At 44.6% G+C, this 21,650-nt stretch overlaps 1 protein-coding gene across 1 annotated transcript in view; it reads right to left on the bottom strand.

Annotated features, from left to right (window-relative positions):
- Positions 1-7,588: 7,588 nt before the first annotated feature.
- Positions 7,589-21,650, bottom strand: part of CDKL3 (cyclin dependent kinase like 3) — a 145,388-nt gene continuing 131,326 nt past the window's right edge. The window contains 1 exon segment of the mRNA XM_063611651.1: positions 7,589-7,720. The gene's annotated coding sequence lies outside the window, so the exon portion shown is untranslated.

Here is a 21,650-nt window from a genome sequence, read left to right as displayed (position 1 = left end):
AGAGCTGAAGAATATTTGGAACAAAAAATTTAAAGCAAACCAAAAAGAATTGTCTTTTTAATTTAATGGCAAACACCAGAGAGTAAATAAAGCAAATATGCTTTGAGAAAGAATCTTTGCTCAGATGGCAAAATCATTATACAGCAAGTCTGAGTGTTGCCCATGATGTTTAAACATAGCTATAAATAAAAATCATCTGATGATGGGGGCGGGGTAGGAGGAGGATAACCTTGAGCAAATAGCTTTATAATAGGCACCCTTACCCAAGATACAAAAATTGACATTAAGCATGGATGGGAATGAGATATATCTTGTCAGCAATTCTCTTGGCATTAAGTTAGGTTTATTTTGTTGTTGTTGTTCCTTCCAGTTCCCTGACTTCTAAACTTACTGAGAGAGAAAGTAGACCGGTGTCAGAAACGACTCTGGAGTCAGATGGAACTGGGTTTGAATTCTGGTTCTGCAACCGCCTAGATGTGTGAACTTTGGCAAGTTACCTAACTTTTCTGAGTCTTGGTTTTCTCATCTATAAAGTGGGAATAATTATAATAGACAAATAATAAGGTTATTCTAAGAATTAAATGAAATTATAAATAAATAAAACCAGGCTGGGCACAGTGGCTCACTTCTGTAATCCCAGCACTTTGGGAGGCTGAGGCAGGTGGATCACCTGAGGTCAGGAGTTCGAGACCAGCCTGGCCAACCTGGCAAACCACCATCTCTACTAAAACTACAAAAAAATTAGCCAGGTGTGGTGGTGTGTTCCTGTAATCCCAGTTACTCAGGAGGCTGAGACAAGAGAATAGTTTGAACCTGGGAGGCAGAGGCTGCAATGAGCCAAGATCGTGCCACTGCTCTCCAGCCTGGGCGAAAGAGCAGGACTCTGTCTCAAAAATAAATAAATAAATAACACCAAAATAGTATTAATTAATGTATAATAAGTGCTAGATGTTGTTATTTTTATTATTATAATTTCTAAGTGGGCTTGGATTTTAAATACATACCCTCTAATGCCAGTTGGAGTCCTTCATATCTGCAGTGAAATACCTACTGGTGTTTGGAAACAGAAATAGAGGTATTAAAAATATGTAGGCCAGGCACAGTGGCCTGTAATCCCAGCACTTTGGGAGGCCGAGGTGGGTGGATTACTGAAGGTCCGGAGTTCGAGACTAGCCCGGCCAACATGGTGAAACCCCGTCTCTACTAAAAATACAAAAATTAGCCGGGTGTCCTGGTGGGTGCCTGTAATCCCAGCTACTCGGGAGGCTGAGGCAGGAGAATTGCTTGAACCTGGGAGGCAGAGGTTGCAGTGAGCTGAGATCACGTCACTGCACTTCAGCCTGGGTGACAGAGTGAGACTCTGTCTCAAAATAAATAAATAAAATAAAAACATCATGTAAACACAAAGCCATGGGATGAAGTGGGGATGAAGGAGGAAATTCAAGGAGAGGTAGAGATGTAATAAACAGAACAACTCCTCTCTTGCCTTGCCATCCATTCAGACTTGTTATATAGAGAAAAAGTTACTTAGGACTAAATCCAAGAATTAATACAATTGGTCTCATGCTCCTATCAGCTCAGAATCTTACATCTGAAAAGGGTGCCATAGTTGAAAAGGATAACATGCTCTTTGTACCAAGGCCTTTTATGCCCCAGAAGCCCCAAAATGAAGTCCTGAGCAGTCAAAATCTTAGTGGCTTTGGTCATGGAAAGCCTGCCATGCTCTGGCCAACGATGCCTGCCCAGCTACCAGACGATTTCTGCACTCAGCTTACACAATGATGCCTGCAGCTCATTGGTATCTGTCTCTGTTCTTTGTAGTTTTAAGAAAAATTAAGTTTATATTCCCCTTTCACCTGGAATTAGAATTTTATAAATGTAGCCAAAATTTTGTGGCCAGGAACTTTGCCACAGACATACTGCCTTTTCCCCCAGCTTCTACAGTCTGGCTAAAGAAAAAAGAGAGAAATGACCATGTCCCCTGGTGATGCCCCTGATGTCTGGATAGTATTCTCAGTTACAAAAGGAGACATTTTTCCGTTACAGGAAAAAAAAACTCTGAAATGGAAGGCAAAGTTCATCACTCCAGAAGGCTGGGAATACCTTAATAATACTGTCACCAACTCTGTAGCTATGAAAAATCCTATCATACAAGTATGTTTGATATAGAATATTATTCATAACATATTAAGTGTTAAAAATACCTTATAAAGGCCAGGCGCAGTGGCTCATGTCTATAATCCCAGCACTTTGGGAGGCTGAGGCAGGAAGATCACAAGGTCAGGAGTTCGAGACCAGCCTGGCCAGCATGGTGAAACCCTGTCTCTACCAAAAATACAAAAAATTAGCCAGGCATGGTGGCGCATACCTGTAGTCCCAGCTACTCAGGAGGCTGAGGCAGGAGAATTGCTTGAACCCAGCAGGCAGAGGTTGCAGTGAGCCAAGATCACACCACTGCACTCCAGCCTGGGTTACAGAGTGACACTCCGTCTCAAAAAAAAAAAAAAAAAAACCTTATAAAACAGTATGCATGATATAACCCCAATTTCATTAACATATATTGTAAATATATGTTTATAAGAAACTTTAGAAAGCCACACAGTGAAGTATTAATAGTGGTTACTTCCAGTGAGTAGGATTATTTTTTAGTTTCTTCTTTTTGCTAACTTGATTTTTCTGTAGTGAATACATAATGCTTTTATAATTATGAAAGAAAATGGCTGGGTGCAGTGGCTCACACTTGCAATCCCAACACTTTGGGAGGCCAAGGCAGGCAGATCACCTGAGGTCAGGAGTTTGAGACCAGCCTGGCCAACATGGTGAATTCTCATCTCTGTTAAAAATACAAAAATTAGCTGGGCTTGGTGGTGGGCACCTGTAACCCCAGCTACTCAGGAGGCTGAGGCAGGAGAATCGCTTGAACCCAGGAGGCAGAGGTTGCAGTGAGCCAAAATCATGCCACTGCACTCCAGCCTGGGTGACAGAGCTAGACTCCATCTCAAAAAAAAAAAAAAAAAAAAAAAAGGCAGGAGGGGGACCACACGTCGTGGTTCACACCTGTAATCCCAGCACTTTGGGAGGCCGAGGCGGGCAGATCACGACGAGGTCAGGAGTTCAAGACCAGCCTGGCCAATATGGTGAAAACCCATCTCTACTGAAAATACAAAAATCAGCTGGACACGGTGGCACGCGCCTGTAATCCCAGCTACTCAGGAGGCTGAGGCAGGAAAATAACTTGAACCCAGGATGCGGAGGTTGCAGTGAGCCAAGATCGTGCCATTGTACTCCAGCTTAGGCAACAGAGTGAGACTCCGACTCAAAAATAAATAAATAAAAATCCCAGCACTTTGGGAGGCTAAGGCAGGTGGATCACGAGGTCAGGAGTTCAAGACCAGCCTGACCAACATGGTGAAACCTCGTCTCTACTAAAAATAGAAAAATTAGTCGGGCGTGGTGGTGCATGCCTGTAATCCCAACTACTCAGGAGGCTGAGGCAGGAGAATTGCTTGGATCCAGGTGGCAAACGTTGCAGTGAGCCAAGATTGCACCACTGCACTCCAGCCTGGGTGACACAGCAAGATTCCCGCTCAAAAAAAAAAAAAAAGGAAATGCTGGATATGTGAATAAACATGACAAGGCATCTCTTGGGAGAATCACAGGCCGTAAGAACCAAAGAACATGTAGCCAATATAGCCAATAGTTCTGCCAAGTATTCCACTATACCCTGCAGTGTTACTCAAGGGCCCTCACTTTCTTATGGAAAGAAGTCTGAGCTCTCCTATGGCCCTCTCACATGGCCTCTTTTCCTGCCTTCTCTCTCACTATAAGCTCTCCTCCTCATCTTAGCTGGCCACCTCCCCAAACCAATTCTGTACTCATCCAACTCCATTCCTTCTTTCACCCTTTGCTTATCCTGCCCTGGATCCCTGGATTCCCCACTGGTATCTATATTAACCTTACCTGTCATTTAAGGTCAGTTGAGGCCCCACTTTTCAGAGAAGACTCTGAAAAGTCTTCTCTGGTGACTCTACGTCTCTCTTGATCAAGAGTACTTAGTAGATTAGCAGGAGACTTTTAGAGACTGGTGGGACAGCACAGAGACCTGGTATCTGTCAGGGCAGAGGGGTGTGAATGAAGGAGGACTTGTTGGTGAGCCCATATGAGATGTTCCCTAGAGACTTACAGAAACACTGTGGAGGAGAGAGATGCTTTGCAGGGAGCCAGAGGGGAAATCTGTTTATATTTTGTTCTTTATTTTCCAGATTAAGCAGTTTACGAGTGTTCTACCTTGATTCCTGACAAAATTTAAAAATTAGATTCACCAAAGCAGGTGAATTTCCAAGCACAGAGGTATCTAAACGGTGCTATGAAATTCATTTGCAAAGATAGAAACATAGGTCCATACTGCTCTCCTGTCTCATGGAAGAAAAAGAAACTCTCCCCTCATAGGAGTGTTTGTTCTCTGGCCAATAGAGGGAACACCAAACAGGAAGACCCCTCCGTTACTAAGTACTTCTATGCTCATGTTTAAATTGTGATTCTGGAAGATGATAATGGAGTTGGGTCCCCAGACAAAAGAAGGAACAGATAGTATATGCGAAAAAGAGAAACTGATGGGTGATTTAGTGTCTACAAGTTGATGGTTGGTTCTTAGAGGAAGGATTGCTAATCAGTTGTCTCTGTCTTTGCAGGAACAGGCAAGAGGAAATGAGCCTCTGTCAAGGAGTAACAATAATAAGGGCCAGCATTTATTAAGCACTTACTACATGTCAAAACTCTTCTAAGTGTTTTCCATGTATTCTTCCTTTTTTTTGTTTTTTTTAGACGGAGTCTCACTCTTGTTGCCCAGGCTGGAGTGCAGTGGTGTGATCTCAGCTCACTGCAACCTCTGCCTTCTGAGTTCAAGTGATTCTCGTGCCTCAGCCTCCTGAGTAGCTGGGACTACAGGAGTGCACCACCATGCCTGGCTAATTTTTGCATTTTTAGTAGAGACAGGTTTCACAATCTTGGCCAGGCTTGTCTGGAACTCCTGACCTCAAGTGATCCGCCCACCTCGGCCTCCCAGTATGCTGGAATTACAGGCACGAGCCACCCCACCTGGTCATGTTTCCCATGTATTAATACATTTACACCTCACAACTTATGAGGTAGGTACTATTATTATCCTCCTTTTACAGATGATGGAACTGAGGCACAGAGGGATTAAGTAACTTGTCTAAGGTAAAATAGTAAACAAAGGAGCTGGGATACAAACTCAGTCTGGCTTTAGCTTAGGAGAAGCACCAAACTCTTAACTACTGGCGAGGCTTTAGCATCAGATCACAGTGATTTTCATGAAAGAAAGATCTTGACCTTTGACCATCTGACAATTCCAATGCCTAGTAATCTCCAAGGATAGAGCAGGTAACTCATGTCCTTACAGGTTCTGACTTGGTGAGCAGCCTGTGGCCCAGCCCCACCACATAAGCCCTCTCTACTCCCTAAATACACTCGTTCTCTCTTCCATTCTCTTCTCCCCATACCATCCTCATTTGCCCTCTTCTGAGGTACCCCCTTTCTTTTTCCTCTCCTTCTTTCCCTCCTATTCCCCAACATGTCCAGCTTTCTGGGATAACTCATAGGCACTATTTGGTTCCTCTTTTGGTACTCAGAATCAAAAGGGCTGCTGGTCCCTGACCTACACCTTTCTAAGCCACCTTTTTGTGAATGAGATCATCCACAGTCCACCACAGGCTGAGCACAGACAGCTTAGGAAGACATGAAAAAAAAAATCCTAAAAACAAATTGCCGGCCGGCGCAGTGGCTCATGTCTGTAATCCCAGCACTTTGGGAGGCTGAGACAGGTAGATCATGAGGTCAGGAGTTCAAGACCAGCTTGGCCAACATAGTGAAACCCCCATCTCTACTAAAAATACAAAAAAATTAGCTGGGCATGGTGGTGCATGCCTGTAGTCCCAGCTACTTGGGAGGCGGAGGCAGGAGAATCGCTTGAACCTTGGAGGTGGAGGTTGCAGTGGGCCGAGATCGTGCCACTCTACTCCAGCTTGAACAAGAGTGAGACTTCATCTCAAAAAAAAAAAAAAACCCAAATTGCCCTATCTAGACTCAGTGTTCTCTGTGCACATCAGGGAATATCAGTTGCCCTGTTACACTAGTTTGTCTTGCCTTTTTAAATCAAGTAAACAACACAATGTGGACAGCACTCTCTTCCTTTTAGCAACCCGTGGTAGAATAAGGAGAGCTGGGTTCAATCTCCTTATTCACCATCAATCTGAATGACTTTGAATACATCCTCTCCCATCAGTTTCCCCACCCAACAATGCAAGAATTGGACTATATTAGAGAGTACTCAATTTAGGATTCATGGGTAGGTTCAGCTGGGGGGTCCATCAACTCTCAAAAAATAATGTATGGGAGTTTTGTGTTTTTTAATTGAAATTCGTATTATTTATTTATTTATTTATTTATTTTTGAGACAGAGTCTTGCTCTTGTTGCCCAGGCTGGAATGCATTGGTGTGATCTCAGCTCACTGCAAACTCCGCCTCGTGGGTTGAAGCGATTCTCCCACCTCAGCCTCCCAAGTAGCCGAGATTATAGGCACCCACCACCACACCCTGCTAATTTTTAAATTTTTAGTGGAGACAGAGTTTCACCATGTTGGCCAGGCTGGTCTTGAACTCCTGACCTCAGGTGATCCACCTGCCTTGGCCTCCCAAAGTGCTGGGATTACAGGCGTGAGCCACCAGGCCTGGCCGAGATTATTTTTATTTATTTATTTATTTGAGACAGAGTTTTGCTCTTGTCACCCAGGCTAGAGTGCAGTTGCGCAATCTTGGCTCACTGTAACGTCTGCCTCCTGGGTTCAAGCAATTCCTCCACCTCAGCCTCCCGAGTAGCTGGGATTACAGGTGCATACCACTATACCCGGCTAATTTTTGTATTTTTAGTAGAGACAGGGTTTTACCATCTTGTCCAGGCTGGTCTCAAACTCCTGACCTCAGGTGATCTGCCCGCCTCGGCCTCCCAAAGTACTGATATTACAGGCGTGAGCCACCACGCCCGGCCTTATTGAGATAATTTTAGGTTCACATGCATCTATAAGAAGTAATACAGAGAGATCCCAGTTTCTCAGTGGTAACATCTTGTAGTATTATAGTACCATATCACAACTTGGAAATTGATATTGATTCAATTCACCTATCTTATTCAGATTTCCCCAGTTTTACAAGCACATAATTGTGTGTGTGTTAGTATGGGTATTTAGTGCTATACAATTGGGAATTTTCTTTTGCATGTGCTTTTTTTTTTTTTCTGGGGAAAGGTTCTTAGCTTTCATCAGATTCTCTCAAGCATCAGAGATCCAAAAAGGGGTTTGAGTCCTAGCTCTGGGAAATCTAGAAGACCATTCCTGAACCTCCATACCTCTCTATTTCAGCAATCGACATTTAATTAGCAATTACCCCACGGCAGGCATAGGAATGCATGTGAAGGAGAGGTGGTAGAGAGGGGTGCTGGGAAAGGAGGGCAAGCCCGAAGTTGCATACTACACTGTCCACCGAGCTTATGCTCAGGGGAGACACACAGTCCAACAGGCAAACAAATTATTTATTAAACATGCACAGAAGAGAGATGGCCTTGTTGCTTGGGGAAGCTGGGGAAGTATTTCCACAGAAGCTGATGGTTTAGTTACATCTTGGAGGATAATCCAGAATTTTTCAGCTGAGGAGAGAAGAATTAATTGTTAAAAGCATTCCCTCTAATCAGATCTATTCTAGATGTTTTGAAGAAAACATAGGAAACCATGCCTATATTTGTTTATTGTACAATGTTAAGGTGTCAGATTCAACTCCCATGTGCTGGTGCTGAGGCCAAGAGATTTTTTCCCCCTGAGTCTGTTTTCCACTATCTTGTCCAAATTGGATACCAGATCCTGTCTGCTTAGCTTGAGAAAGGCATTTTATCTCTGGTGCCTTGATGACATTAGAGCTTATATTTAAAGCATGAGTGATGAGAAGGGACCAAAGCTAAGACTTTGGCTCTGTCCCATCCATAGAGCTCTCTCCTCCTCTGCATCGAAGGCTATAGTAGCCAGTCCTGCATTGCCTAGTGGGAGCCAGAGCTGGTCAGATCCATGAGTAAAACATCTCTGCCCTCCAGTTGACTCTCCAGTCACTGGGATCTCCTATTCTCTCAAGGGCTCATCAGAAATCCTCAGGGGGACAAGAAATAAACATTTAAAAAAAGAAAAGAGGCCGGGCGCGGTGGCTCACGTCTGTAATTCCAGCACTTTGGGAGGCCGAGGCGGGCGGATCACGAGGTCAGGAGATCGAGACCGTCCTCGCTAACACGGTGAAGCTCCGTCTCTACTAAAAATACAAAAAATTAGCCGGGCGTGGTGGCGGGCGCCTGTAGTCTCAGCTACTCGAGAGGCTGCGGCAGGAGAATGGCGTGAACCTGGGAGGTGTAGCTTGCAGTCAGCCTAGATAGCGCCACTGCAGGCCGGCCTGGGCGAAAGAGGGAGACTCTGTCTCAAAAAAAAAAAAAAAAAAAGAAAACCTTGTAGGGGGTCCAGGCGCAGTGGCTCCTGCCTGTAACCTCAGCACTTTGGGAGGTCAAGGTGAGCAGATCGCTTGAGCTCAGGAGTTTGAGACAAGCCTGAGCAACATGGCAAAACCTCGTCTCTACCAAAAATCCAAAATTTAGGCAGGCATGGTGGTGGGCAACTGTTGTCCCAGCTACTTGGGAGGTTGAGGTGAGAGGATTGCTTGAGCCCGGGACATGGAGGTTGCAGTGAGCAGAGATGGCGCCACTGCACTCCAGCCTGGGCAACAGAGCAAGACTCTGTCTCAAGAAAAAAAAAAGAAACCCTCAGGGGCTTGGGCACTGGGGTTTCTCCATGTCTGTCCTCTCTATATTCGCTGGCTAGCTGCCTTATGTCAGCTCTGGCTCAGACACCCCAAGGGGGCCTCTTTCTCTGTGTGAATTTCAGGTCCCTCATCAGGCCATTCAGTTCCCAGTACTGTTCTCAGAGAAATCATCTGAGTGTAGCCATTTCTGGGTTTGGGAGACCAAGACTCTACCACTGGGTACCCTTTGAAGAACCCTCTAGAAGCCCGATTCTAGAGGGTACCATTTCCGCACCATTTCTTATCATCCGTGCCCTCATGCAAGCTGTTTATCCCCTTAAATCTTAGTATCTTCATCTGTAACATAGAGATCATAATAGTACTATCCTCATAGGATTTTAAGCTTTAAATTAATCTCTGTAAAATTCTTAGCATATAAGTACTCCATCTACATTAGTTATTACTAACATCTATTTTTATAATATGATTATTTTTGGTTATTAAAAAAACCTTCACAGCTGGACGTGGTGGCTCACGCCTGTAATCCCAGCACTTTGGGAGGCCTAGGTGGGTGGATCACTTGAGGTCAGGAGTTTGAGACCAGCCTGGCCAACATGGTGAAACCCCGTCTCTACTAAAAAAAATATGAAAACAACAACAACAAAAAATCTTCAACAAGAAAAAAAAAAAATTGGCCGGGCGCGGTGGCTCACGCTTGTAATCCCAGCACTTTGGGAAGCCGAGGCGGGCGGATCACGAGGTCAGGAGATCGAGACCACGGTGAAACCCCGTCTCTACTAAAAATACAAAAAAATTAGCCGGGCGTGGTGGCGGGCGCCTGTAGTCCCAGCTACTTGGAGAGGCTGAGGCAGGAGAATGGCGTGAACCCAGGAGGCAGAGCTTGCAGTGAGCCGAGATCGCGCCACTGCACTCCAGCCTGGGTGACAGAGCGAGACTCCGTCTCAAAAAAAAAAAAAAAAAGAAGAAAAAAGAAAAAAAATTAATCTTCACTATAGCAAATTTGTGAACTATTACAAGTTTAAGGAAGAAACAATCATAACATCCAGTAAGTGCTATTATCATTTTGACGTACAGTATTCTCAGCTTAATTTTTTCTTGCTTTTTTTTTTTTGAGATGGAGTCTTGCTCTGTCGCCCAGGCTGGAGTGCAGTGGCGCAATCTCAGCTCACTGCAGCCTCTGCCTCTGGGTTTCAAGTGATTCTCCTGCCTCAGCCTCCCAAATAGCTGAGATTACAGGCAGAGGCCACCATGCCTGGCTAATTTTTTTATTTGTGGTAGAAATGGGGCTTCATCATGTTGGCCAGGCTAGTGTCAAACTCCTGACCTCTAGTGATCCACCCACCTCAGCCTCCCAAAGTGCTGGGATTACAGGCACGAGCCACCGCTCCTGGCTGTTTTTTTGTTTTTGTTTTTGTTTTTTGTTTGTTTGTTTCGAGACATGGTCTTGCTCTGTCACCCAGGCTGGAGTGCAATGGCATGTCCACAGCTCACTGCAGCCTTGACCTCCTGGGCTCAAGTGATCCTCCCACCTCTGCCTCCTGAGTAGCTGGGACCACAGGCGCTCGCCACTGCACCTGGCTAATTTTTGTATTTTTTGTAGAGACGAGGTCTCACTATGTTATCCAGGCTGGTCTCAAACTCCTGGGCTCAAGCGATCCTCCACCTCGGCCTCCCAAAATGCTAGGATTACAGATGTGAGCCACTGTGCCCAGCCCTTCCTTCCCAGCTTTTTTGGTGCATATATATACTTAGGGAAAATAAAAAACTGGGTTCATATTGTGTACTGTGTTATTCAACTGACATATCATGAGCATTTTCCCATATACTCAGATACTATTAGAAAATAATATTTTTAGAGACTACCTAGTTTTCTGGCACATTGATATAACCCAATTTATATAACTAATCTATTAGTTTGGTATTAGATTATTTAGATTATTTCCTATTTTTATATTTATAAATACTGTGGTAAATGTTCATAAATTTTTGTATGCATCTCTGCTTATTTCCTTAAGATAAATGCTTAGAAGTGAATTGACTGACTACACAAAAAACTGTACCCTGTTTTTGTTTTTTTAATGTCAGGTATACAGAATTAGATTAACCAGAATGCCTGGTTCATGGTTCACTCTCATAACTGGTATATGGATGGCCTGGTTTTGTTAATTTAGGTGGTAAATTCATTAATTTAATAATGTAATCAGTACCTGTGAATTTATAACCCCAAACAAAAGCTAGGACCTTGACAAAACTAACATCCAACCATAGTTCCTCCTGCCCCCACTGCCCCATCTCCTTGCTCCCCACCCCAGACAATCATTCTGAATCCTGTGCTCATTTCCTTGCTTTCCTTTTTATATAGTTTTATTATATCTGTATATATTCCTTTTTTTTTTTTTTTTTTGAGAAAAAGTCTCACTCTATTGTCCAGGCTGGAGTGCAATGGCATGATCTCAGCTCACTGCAGCCTCTGCCTCCTGGGTTCCTGCCTCAGCCTTCCCAGTAGCCAGGATTATAGCCATGTCCCACAACACCTGGCTAACTTTTGTATTTTTATTTTTATTTATTTATTTTTTTGAGACAGAGTCTCGCTCTGTCGCCCAGGCTGGAGTGTGTGCAGTGGCACGATCTCAGCTCACTGCAAACTCCACCTCCCAGGTCAAGCGATTCTCCCGCCCCAGCCTCCTGAGTAGCTGGGACTACAGGCGCACACCAACACATCCGGCTAATTTTTGTATTTTCAGTAGAGATGGGATTTCACCATATTGGCCAGGCTGGTCTCGAACTCCTGGCCTCGTGATCTGCCTGCCTCGGCCACCCAAAGTGCTGGGATTACAGGCATGAGCCACTGTGCCTGACAACTTTTGCATTTTTAGTAGAGACAGAGTTTCACCATATTGCCTAGGCTGGTCTCCAACTCCTGACCTCAAGTGATCTGCCCCGCCTCGGCCTCCCAAAGTGCTGGGATTACAGGCGTGAGCCACTGCGCCTGGCCAATATCTGTACATAGTCCTAAAGAATAGTTTTTAAATTGTTCTGAGTTTCATAAAAAAGGATATTATGTTGTATGTAATCTTTCAGGATTTATTTTATTTTTCACTTGATATTATTTTGCTAAAATCCGTCTATATCATTGCATTTCACTGTAGTTCATTTTGACTGATGTAAAATAATCCAATACATAAATATACCACAGTTTATAATCTACTCTCTTACTGATGGGCAACTGCATTGTTTCTAGGATTTTGTTCTTGCACACGCTGCTATTATGAACATTATTGTCAATGTCTCCTGTTGTACCCGTGCAAGCATTTCTCTAGAAAATCAATTGACGCTTCCCCCAGCCATGGATGAGAGAGCCCCTGGATCCATATCCTCTGGTATTGATGTTTCCATGGTTTGGGATCTGTGTTGTTGGGTTGCTTTCCAGGTGGTTAGATCAGTTTGCCTCTCCTCCAGCAATGTAGGAGAATGCCCATTTCCCCAAACTCCTTCCAGCACTAGGAATCTTTAAAAGATTTTTGACCATTTGATAGGAGAAAGATAACATCTCCCTGCTGTTTAACTTTGTGGTAAGGTACTGACTGTTTCAAAAGCTGAGTGAGAAGGGATTTGGTTCAGAGAATCGTTCCCAGTCTGATAATTTCAGTGATATTTCTGGACCTGATTACCCAGTGGCTCAGATGCTTTCCCATGTCCTGAAAGAGGTGACACTGTTGGAAGGAGGGAGTGAGGGGGGCCAGGATGGGAAACAAGCCCAATCACCACAGTGCAGGCTTGTCTTCTGGTCCCAGCCCCTGCCAGTGTCAGATCACTTTTTCTCCTAATGAAATAGGCATTCTCTCCCCTTACTCCCCACCCGAGAAAAGCCAGTATAATTCTACCCTTTGTTATTTGAATTGATAAATTTAAACCTCCTTCCCTCTCTGCAGTAAAAGAATTTTCTATTTTGGGCTCGGTGACATAGCCAACACCAAGCAGAGAGCAGCAGGCTGCAGCATGAGTTAATAGTTTTTCTTCAAGGGAGAGCGAATCCATAAGGAAATAGAAGGCCCTTCCAAACTGTGTCGTCTGCATAGCAACATGCAGCCCATTCGCCTGTCTTTATGCTGACGAATATATTTCTGAAAGGCTGAAAATTGAATACTACCTAATCTTCAGAGGAAGCTGGTGCATTAATTCTGAATTAATCAGGTTTCTTAATTCCAATCAATTTCCCCCTCTCCCCACCCTGTGTACCTAACACTGGCATAGGTACTGTCAGGGAAGGGAATTCTGTTTTCAAGTGTATTTCTAGTCACCAAAGATTTGAGGAGTGCCCAAAACATTTTTCCTAAGGATATGACTTCCTCTGCTAGTCTGTTTCCATGCATGAAATCCCCCATATTGGGGTAGAATCCTGGGTCTTAGAAGCCCCCAGGCATGCATAGAGGCATGTTCAGTTTTTCTTATGGGAAGTTTCCAATACTCACAAAAGTAGAGATAATAATATAATAAACACCCATTACCTATTGCTTGGCCTCAACGATTAACAATATATGGCAGTCTTGTTTTATCTATACCCCACCCCTCCCTCACCATCATTTTAAAGCAAATTTTAAAGCAAATCATGGTTATCTTCATATTTAAATACTATAAATTCTATAACAAATAAGGACTTTTTTCAATAACCACTATGTCACATATAAAACAATTAAAAATAATTCCTAATGTCAACTGGTATTCAGCCAGAAATCAAATTGCCCTGACTTTCCTAAATGTCATTCTGTAATAGTTTATTCTAATCAGGAGCAAAACAATGTCATTTGTATTTGTTATATCTCTTATGTCTTTTTTAGTTTATAACATACATATGTGTATATATGTGTGTGTGTGTGTGTGTGTGTGTGTGTATATGTGGGCATGTATATATGTGTGTGTGTGTATTGTTTTTCTTGTTGTTTGTTTTATTTTTGTTTGAGACAGGATCTCTCCCTGTTGCCCAGGCTAAAGTATAGTGGCACAATTATAGCTCACTGTAGCCTCAAACTCCTGGGCTCAAGTGATCCTCCCATCTCGGCTTCTCTAGTAGCTTGGGACTACAGGCACATACTCCCATGCCCAGGTATTTTTTATTTTATTTTTTCTGGAGACAGGATCTTACTGTGTTGTCCAGGCTGGCCTTGAACTCTTGATTTCAAGTGATCCTCCCACCTTGGCCTCCCAAAGTTCTAGAGATTACAGGCGTGAACCACTGTGCCCAGCCTTAATTTATAACAATTCCTCCTTTTTTTTTATAGCCCTACTTTTTGGTGTTGTTGAAGATAATGGGTCTTTTAGTTATTATTGCTGTGTAACAAGCCACCCCAAACTTAGTGGCATAAAATAACAACCCATTTATTGTGTTTACAGAGTCTATGGGTCAGGAATTCAGAAAGGACACAGTTGGGGATGGCTTCTCTCAGCTCCAAGCTGTCTGGGGACTCAGCTGGGAAGATTCAGCCTGAGGATGACTTCACAACTGGGAGCTAGAAGCAGCTGAAGGCTTGTTTACTCACGTGTCAGTGGCTGGGCCTGACACATTAAAAAACTAGGACTGCTGACCACAGCGCCTACACATGGCCTTTCTCTGTGCCTTGGCTTTCTCACAGAATGGCAAGTTAAACTTCTTACATAGCAGCTTAGGGCTACAAATGCAAGTGTTTCAGCCATAAGGTGGATGCTGTATCACTTTTCTTTTTGAGATGGAGTCTCACTCTGTCACCCGGGCTGGAGTGCAGTGGCACCATCTCGGCTCACTGCAACCTCCACCTCCCAGGTTCAAGCGATTCTCCTGCCTCAGCCTCCCGAGTAGCTAGGATTACAGGCATGCGCCACCATGCCCAGCTAATTTTTTGTATTTTTAGTAGAAACAGGGTTTCACCATGTTGGCCAGGCTGGTCTTGAACTCCTGACCTCAGGTGATCCACCCACCTCGACCTCCCAAAGTGCTGGGATTACAGGTGTGAGCCACCGTGCCCGGCTGCTGTATCACTTTTTATAACCTAACCTCAGAAATCACACAGTGTTAGTTTTGCTGTCTTGTGTTGGGTACAAGTCACAAGCTTCCCCAGACTCAAAGAGAGTGGAATCAGACTCTATCTTTAGGGTAGCAAAGTTCCAAAAGAGCACGTGGGGTGGGCAATATTATTGCCCCCATTGGAGATTAGGACCATCAATTGAGCCTGCCTTTCCTCCACCAGCCAGGAAAGATGTTGCAAACAATGGAAGCCTGGTGGAAGAGAGAAAGAGTGGAGTTTGTTTGCAGGGCCATATCCTACAGTTGTACATACTGTGCCATGAACAGCCAAGGAGATGAGCTGAGATGAATCCAGCTCCACTTGCCACACCTGTGCCTTACTGTGGGACCACATCTCCAGGATGAAGAAGCACCTTTTCTAATATGCATAGATACCATATAGGCAAGAGGAGACCCCACGTGGATGGTAAAAGGTCATTCAACCTAACTTGAAATTATTGGGTATCTATGGAACACATGCTACTTTGGAGAATACTAGGGCTTGTTTCAGTTTAAGAGGCACACACAAGTAGGCCAAGAAATATCTTAGAGTATCTCAAAAATGATACTGGGTTTACTCAAATGTTGTTTTAAAATTGTGTAACTTTTTTTTTCTTTTTTGAGATGGAGTCTTGCTCCGTTGCCCAGGCTGGACTGCAATGGCGTGATCTTGGCTCACTGCAACCTCCGCCTCCCAGGTTCAAGTGATTCTCCTGTCTCAGCCTCCCAAGTAGCTGGGACTACAGGTGCCTGCCATCACGCCCAGCTAATTTTTGTATTTTTAGTAGAGATGGAGGTTCACCTTTTTGGTCAGACTGGTCTCCAACTCCTGACCTCAGGTGATCCACCCGCCTCGGCCTCCCAATGTGCTGGGATTACAGGCATAAGCCACCGTGCCTGGCCCTAAAATGGTGTAATTTTTAGCACCAGGTACTTTTTATTTATTTTGTTTAAGAGTTAGGGTCTCACTCCATCACCCAGGCTGGTGTGTAGTGGCACAATCATAGCTCACTGCAGCCTTGAACTCCTGGGCTCAAGTGCTCTTCCCACCTCAGCCTCCCAAGTGGTGAGGACTACAGGTGTGTGCCACCATGCCGGGCTAATTTTAACATTTTTTGTAGTGACAGGGTCTCATTGTGTTGCCCAGGCTGGTCTTGAACTCCTGGGCTTAAGCAATCCTCCTTCCTCAGCCTCCCAAAGTGCTGGGATTACAGGCTTAAGCCACCACGCCTGGCTCCACCAGGCACTTTTTGATTGCATTGGTCTAGAATGTTCTAGACCTATCTTTGAAGAAGCTGAGGCACTGTATCTCAATGCCTGAGGGACTAGCCCTATCCACATATTGCCAGCCTTGGCTCGATGCAAAAAGTGGGCACAGGATTTCTAGGAAACCAGGCCAAACAGAATTAGGGGTTTTCTTTTATTCTTTGTGGTGCCTATTCTTCATTAACATAGCTTTTACATTTTAGTTAGATCCCCAAGAAAGTACATGCTTTCATTTCTGTTTATGGGCATCAGGAAACTTAAAAAAACTACAGATAAAACGAGATAACTGTCAAATATTTTAAAGAGCTGGAAAAGCCAGCGCAGTGGCGTTCAGCTAGTAGTGCTAGCTACTCAGGAGGCTGAAGTGGGGGGATCACTTGAGCCCAGGAGTTTGAGACTGTAGTGTGCAATGATTGTGCCTGTGAATAGCCACTGCATTCCAGCTTGGGCAACATAGTGAGATCTGTGTCTCTTTTTTTTTTTTTTTGAGACAGAATCTTGCTCTGTCGCCCAGGCTGGAGTGCAATGGCACAATCTCGGCTCACTGCAACCTCCACCTCCTGGGTTCATGCCATTCTCCTGCCTCAGCCTCCCGAGTAGCTGGGACTATGGGTGCCCGCCACCATGCCTGGCTAACTTTTTGTATTTTTAGTAGAGACGGGGTTTCACCGTGTTAGCCAGGATGGTCTCGATCTCCTGACCTTGTGATCCACCCACCTCGGCCTCCCAGAGTGCTGGGATTACAGGCATGAGCCACCGAGCCCGGCCAACCTGTGTCTCTTAAACAACAACAACAACAAAAAGAGCAAGATAGCATCATATATCCCTGAGTTTGATAAAAGTCAGCATGTTATAAGACAGCTCACAGAATCCAGGTATAAATTTCTGTCAATAAGATTATTAAAAAGCTATGATCATGCTGTTAAAGCCATGCTGGTGGTCAACAGCTGGGTCGAGGAAAATCTCAAATTGCAAGGTCCAGAGCACTTAAGAAAAAAAAAAATTATTAGGGCTCAGGTATAGAGTATTAAGTTAATCACACTTTTCAGTTCATGGCTCATTATACTATGATGAGTCCATCCAAGTCCCCTTCCTTTTCTTTTATTTTTTTTGAGACGGAGTTTCGCTTTTGTTGCCAAGGTTGGAGTGCAATGGCGTAATCTTGGCTCATTGCAACCTCCACCTCCTGGGTTCAGGTGATTGTCCTGCCTCAGCCTCCCAAATAGCTGGAATTACAGGCGCCCACCACTACGCCCGGCTAATTTTTTGTATTTTTAGTATAGACAGTGTTTCACCATGTTGGTCACGCTGGTCTCAAACTCCTGACCTCAGATGACCCATCCGCCTCAGCCTCCCAAAGTGCTGGGATTACAAGTTTGAGCCACCATGCCCAGCTCCAAGGCTCCTATTTAATGGATGGATGGATTGATGGATGGATGGATTGATGGATGGATGGATGGATGGATGGATGGATGGATGGATATCTTCCTGTCCTCAGACCTCCCTCCTGTCCTTCCCCATAGGCAACCATTCTCATATATTTAATTATATATATATATTTGTTTGTTTGTATGTATGTGTTCATGTGAAGTGTTCTCATGCCCAGGGTCAGGTTCTGTTCCATGCTGAGGTCCGAAGGCAGTGGGTGGATAGGTGGCAGATAGCTGAAAGAACACTTAGGGGGCTGCAGGCAGATGAAGTATGGTTTTATTCAGCAGCTCTCTTACACCGTCTGTCTCTGTCTCAGCTGCTTGCTCTGGCTCTGCGGCTCCTGACGCTCCCACACACAGCTGCACAGCCAGCTCTCCCTACAGGGTCAGCAGCTTAACTCTTTCTCTCTCTGGGCACAAGCCAAGCCAAGCCCTGGCTCCCCTCTGTCCATCTACTAGATGGACAGCTTTGGCTCTCTTTCTTTCTCTGGGTGTGTGCTGTATGCACAGTGTCAGCAAGGCAGTTATACCTTTTACGAACAATAGTGGCTCCGAGCTAGGTGGTGAGCCTTCCCATGTTATGGCTACATAGCTGTGATTATATTACAAATGGAGTTATGCACCGGCGTGCCAATCCCACTGAGTCATGCAGGATGTTTTCCTTGGTCTATCCTTGACCAAAGCACATCCATGTACCTTACAAGTGTGTTGTTTGGTTTGCATGTATTTTAATTTACATTAGTATTATTGTGTTATAGATCTCATTCTGTCTTCCTTTTTTTCACTTCTCACTTTGTTTTTAAGACCTATATATGTTAGGCCAGGCATGGTGGCTCATGCCTGTAATCCCAGCACTTCGGGAGGCAAGGCAGCAGGATCACTTGAGCTCAGGAGTTGAAGACCAGCCTGGGTAACATGGTGAGACCCTGTCTCTACAAAAAATACAAAAGTTTGCCAGGCATGTGGTGCCTGCCTGTAGTCCCAACTACTTGGGAGGCTGAGGTGGGAGGACCAGGAGGTTGAAGCTGCGGTGAGCTGAGATCATGTCACTGCACTCCAGCCTGGGCAACAGAGTGAGATCCTGTCTCAAAAAACAAAAACAAAAACAAAAAAAAACCCTATACATGTTGCTATGTACACATCTAGTCCATGATTCTCACTGCTGCAGAGTACTCCATAGTGTGCACCCACCACATTTGTCCCCTCTGCTTCCCCAGTACTGGGCACCCCCAAGTGCCTCCAACTTCCCACCGCCAAGACAATGCTGCCATAAGCAGCCACATGTGTGATTCATTTTGGGCCCATGTGGGAATCTTTAGGCAGTCTCTCACTTACATGGTGTCTTTATGTGCCTCAGAAAAGGCACCTTTTCAGCCAGGCATGGTGGCTCACACCTGTAATCCCAGCACTTTGGGAGGCCGAGGCAGGTGGATCACAAGGTCAGGAGTTTGAGACCAGCCTGGCCAACATAGTGAAACCCCATCTCTATTAAAAAAAAAAAAAAATACAAAAATTAGCCAGGCATGGTGGCGTGTGCCTGCAGTCCCAGCTACGCAGGAGGCTGAGGCAGGAGAATCACTTGAACCTGGGAGGCGGAGGTTGCAGTGAGCCGAGATCGTGCCACTGCACTCCAGCTTGGGCAACAGAGCGAGACTTCTTCTCAAAAAAGAAAAAAAAAAAGGCACCTTTTCCTCCTGGAGGATGTAGCCCCAACAGTGAAGCTGAAGGTTCAGCAATGTGGAGCTCAGGTTTGGTTTCAGCTCCTACTCACTCCCTCAGGTGGAGCCTAGTTGAGGATATAGTCTGTAAAACTGTGGGACGTGGCCCTGCAAGCAAACATCCCCTCATTCTCACTTCCACCAGGTTTCTGTTTGCAATATCTGTCCTGGTTGGTATAGGAAAGGGGAGGGTGTCAACTGACACAGAAATCTCATCATAGAATATGCATATACTTAATTTGACCAACCAGTGCCATATTGCAAGAGCACGTTATACATGGGCAGACAACACAGTTTATGTGCGTTCCACAGGAACTGGAAAGTCAGGTATGGCTGCAGCACACTGGTGGTAGAGCAGATGTGCCTGCCTGAGGCCAAGGTACTGCACTCGCCCACTTTGTCTTGGAGATGACAGAGAAACATCTTTTCCCTTAACACTACTGTCTTCTCATGTGTAGGACACAGGCAATGTGACTGCCCTCATATACCCAGGTCAGCAGCTCTGAGTGGCTCTGCTGCAAGTGGTGGAGCTCTGGTCCTGAGCCATCCTGCCTTTGCCCTTTGGTGAGCAACCCGTGCCAGACACAAATAGGGACTGACAGTTCCCACTGAAGGACGCCAGGACAGGCATAGATTCATCCATCCAGGACAGTTCTATTAAACTGATAAAGTTTAAAACCCATCAGAAATTCTTAGAATTCTTGAATTGATCTGAATTCCATTCAGATACATTTAAGCTCTCTTAAAACAACCATGTATGGAGGTAAATGAAGCACCTAAATTATAAAGAAAGCTGTTACTCATTTTCATGTTGATGTTTTCTTATGTCAAATGAGGATAATCACAATGAGAACTTCTATAAGAAGACAGAAGACACAATTCATGATGTTTTGGGAAGGAATCAATGAATTTTTCAGGCGATTTCTGAAAGAGGATCCCAGAAATCAAACAATGACTATCTTTCCTGTGCTTGTGAACTTAGAATTACACCTCAGGACTTAACAATAAGCCTGGGTAACAGCCCATTATGCAAGGATGTGAATCACTCTGAATACCACAGCAATGACCATTATTATGGGCAATTATAAGTAAGCAAGGAGGTGGGCTTTGTAAAACAGTACAAAGGAACAGCGGGAGAAAGGTATACACCAGTATGTGCATAAACAAACAATCAGAATCCAGAAGATATTTACTACGGAGGGGGCCTAAACATAAAAACCATAACATAAGCTTGGCATTCAGGAAGATGAGCACAGGTTAAAACCTGGAGACGGCTGCTATGTGACAAGACAGACAGAGATTCACAAATGGCCTGGATGGTTCCCCTAAGACAAAGACATCCACCATCCAGTGGTGCCTGACTTATGCTTTTTGAAGGGCTCAGCATGGCTTTATTCTCTTCTATCCCTTGCCCCAGAAATGCATCACCCCCTCAGGGTCCTAGAGCCTACCTGTTCCTGCAGTGTCTCTTGGTTAGATCCCCATCCCTATATCCTCGGAATCATTAACTAACTCACATCTTTGGGCTCTTGATGTTCCATTTAAAAAGGTCAGCATTGGCTTCTACTCCATGTGAAGCCAGAGTCAGCATCTTTCCCTGTTGTGTCAGCCCAGGCCCTGCTCTTTTATCATGAAGAATCGGCTCCTGTAGCTCATTGCAAGGTCTCAGTTTGGGTTTGGATTCTCAGGCTACCTTTACTATCCCCCCTTCTACTTGATTCCAAGCCTAAGGTGTGCCATGTTTGTTTATTTGTGTATTTATTTATTGGATTTAAAATATCTTTCTCCTGAGAGGCTCAAAGCTCATACAAATTTTTCAAGGAGCGGCTACTTAATACTGATTAAGAAGTTATGCTACCATATGACTAATCCAGAAATAGGCCCAAATTAAGGCAAGGAAGATTTGAGTTGGCTCCTGAGGAAGTATTTGACAAAAGAGGAAACAAGGTTGGACTAGGCTATGGGCACAGGACTTGATGGGAAATTCATCTCATCCTGGAGCCCTTCAAGGAAGAGACAGAGCAGGGGATCTCACATAGTCTAGACTCGAGGATTGCCTGCCTGCAAGCAGGGAAGGGCCAGGGCTCCTTTTCTATCGGGGAACACTTCAGAAGGGTGGCTAGGTGTTTACTTTCAAGATATAATTCTGTATTCTTAATGATTGAAAAACACCTATTTCTAGAGTAATAATTAGGACTGAGAGCCTGCCTAGGATTCCAAGAGCTCAAATGACAGGACGTGTCTGGCCTTCTGGGCCCCTGGAGTGTGGGCCTGTTCACTACTCATTTTTTTTCTTTTTTTTTTTGAGACGGAGTCTCGCTCTGTCGCTCA

Source organism: Symphalangus syndactylus, chromosome 11 (assembly GCF_028878055.3).
Source record: "Symphalangus syndactylus isolate Jambi chromosome 11, NHGRI_mSymSyn1-v2.1_pri, whole genome shotgun sequence".
NCBI classification, from domain to species: Eukaryota; Metazoa; Chordata; class Mammalia; order Primates; family Hylobatidae; genus Symphalangus; species Symphalangus syndactylus.
Note: the sequence above shows the minus strand (reverse complement) of the source record. Positions and strands in the feature narration are given on the sequence as shown.